Source organism: Cervus elaphus, chromosome 12, assembly GCF_910594005.1.
Source record: "Cervus elaphus chromosome 12, mCerEla1.1, whole genome shotgun sequence".
Classification (NCBI taxonomy): Eukaryota; Metazoa; Chordata; class Mammalia; order Artiodactyla; family Cervidae; genus Cervus; species Cervus elaphus.
In genome coordinates this window covers 28,866,575-28,869,215 of record NC_057826.1, presented here as the reverse complement: position 1 = coordinate 28,869,215, position 2,641 = coordinate 28,866,575, and positions in this window count along the sequence as shown.

Genomic DNA, 2,641 nt, shown 5'->3' with positions numbered 1-2,641 from the left:
TGGTAGACTTGGTGATGGTGGTACTGATGAGCACCCAGGAGACAATGGTCTTGCTCACCAGTTCCTTCTACACCCGAGGCATTATCACAGATGGTTGTTATTGTTTCTCAGTGTAATGCCCTCCTGCAAAATAAGCATTGAGAACATAAGGGACATTAAGTAAAAACCCACATACAGAGATTTGCTCAATTTTCTCCTGCCCCTTGAGCTGAGAAAAAAGCACCTACCAGGTGGCCCATCCCTATTCCTTGCTTTTACGGGGAGCATCCTCCTCCCTTCCCTGACTTCCTCCTCCTCCTCATTCTCCTTCTTCTTCCCTGTCTCCAAATTAATCTTAGCAGGGAGTCCTAGAGCAAATGATCATGTTACAAGTCTAAATGCGATAGCCTGTCATCTTTCATTATTTTTGACATAAACAAAACTGTCAGAAGTATCTGAAACCTGCCCTTGGTTCAGGGTATTCTCTCTAAGGCTGAGAGAGGTACAAGGATTAGGAAAAGGGGGGTTGCTCCAGGGTAATAAAAAATGTAATGGAAGATTGGAAAAGATCTCCAATTCCAAACTTGTGTGCATTTTTAGACCAGTGCATTTAAGGGCAATATTGATTAAGGCCATAAAATGTTTACAGAATTGTGGCTTATTTTATAATATGGAGGTCTGGGGGCTTTTCATTAATGAGATTTATTTCTTTGACTATTCCCCTGCAATTTGCTTGAATATTTAGATTTGATGTGCAGTTAAAGAATAAATTGCCTGGCTTGTTTCCTGGAGATTGGTCCCTTCTGTGGACTGAGCTGTTGAAGACAGGCAGAGTGTTTTTTTCACATGGAAGAAAAAATACCCTAACTACTAGAGTTGACTATTTAGGACTGTGGGCTAGTGTGCCAGGATTTCAGGCACACACACACACACACACTCACACAGAAATGTTTTGGAAAAGTTTCTTATTCTTCACATACTTGGAACATGGATCTCCTTGCCAGTGATCCTGGGATGAGCTGAGTGTAAATAAATGAAAGTATCTATTCATCAGAGACTGTTTATCTTTTTCTGGCCCTTCATTCAAAGCATCCACAGTTTTCTGAAAGAGCTACTCAGACCACACTCCAAAGCAGAGAATTATTTGGTTCAGAGTGGGAAAGGCTGAGGCCACAGTCTTGGTTTGGGGGCATTTCAGAACTTTAATATTTTGGTAACCCATGCTCTATAAATCATTGAATTACATCAAGTCTATTTAAAACCCCTCTGGGCAGCTGTTTAAAATACTGTCACTGCAGTAAGCTATGTCCTCAGAGTCACATGGCAGGTTGGGGCCGAGAAGGGGATGGGTTTTGTTTGTGTTTCTTTGACTCCAGTTAGATTTACTCTCTGACTCTCCACTTCTGTGAACAGTCCCTCCATTTCCAGTTATTTCAAAGGCAGGATACGAAGGCCACTGAGTCCATCAGGGTTAAGCCTTCCCATCAGAACAAATGCTTTTTCCTTACATTCTTCCAGCCATATAGTGAAACTACCACAAATTGTTAACTTCGGATTAATATGTTTAATAAGTGAAATCTGGACTACTTCAAGAAGGCAGGCAGTTTGGAGGATTGGTTGCAGCTGAGTGGTCCCATGGCTTTTCCGAGGTCATCGCTTGGGGTTGAGACCACCTGTGTAGCACCTGTGGGCAACTCGGGCCTAATGACCCCAGGGAGCCTAATGACCCAGGGAGCTCTGCTCTGCCAGCGCTGCTCTCTGGCCTCCCAATTTTCTCTGGGGTCTGACAGTGCTGTGGTGGGGTGAGGGGGCAGTGTGCAGGTTATTAGGAGGCCAGATCTGGGGGTTGGGGGTGGGGGGCAGCCTGGAGTGAGGCCTCAGGCTTCCCTTTGGAATGCTGCATCTTCCTAGTGGACTGTTAGCCTCTGCTCGGGCTCCCAGCTTCTGGAAGAGAAGGCGGCTGCTGCTGTCCTCACCTGGGCTGTCTTTCCCAAGCCATGCGCCTGAATGCGTGCACACACAAGAGAGGGAAGTTTAGCCTCACTGAACTTATTCAGGACTTTTCAATCAGAAAAACTGAAATTAAAAGTCAAAGACGCTTATCTTAAATTCAGCTGACTTATAAATGTTGAAATCTAAAGAAAAAAAATCAAATTCCACATAAAATGTGTGTGTGGTGGCAGGGGGACACTGTCTTTTCAGAGTTTTGGCACCTCCCATGGTTTTTGTCCTTTCCTGGCACATAGTAAGTGCTTGATAAATTTGCTGAATCAGTGCACGAATCCAAATTAAGAGCAAGGCTTTTGGAGTCAAGGTCTGATTTTGAATGTCAGCATCCCACTTACTAGCTCTGTGAGCTTGAGCAGGTTACTTAAACCTTTCGAGCTTCAGGTTAAGTTGCCAGAAGGCTTAAGTGAGATAAAGCATGCCATGTATTATACAGCTGATCCTTGAAAGTAGGGGTTAGGGGCCCCAACCATCTCTATGCAGTGGAAAATCTGCCTATAACTTTACCCTCCATATCCACGGTTCCACATCTACCAATTCAACCCACCATGAATCTTATAGTACTATAGTGAGTATTTACTGAAGAAAAGTCCATGGAGAGGTAGACCTCTACCTTCTCAGTTCAAACACTTGTTTCTAAGGGCCGGCTGTATAT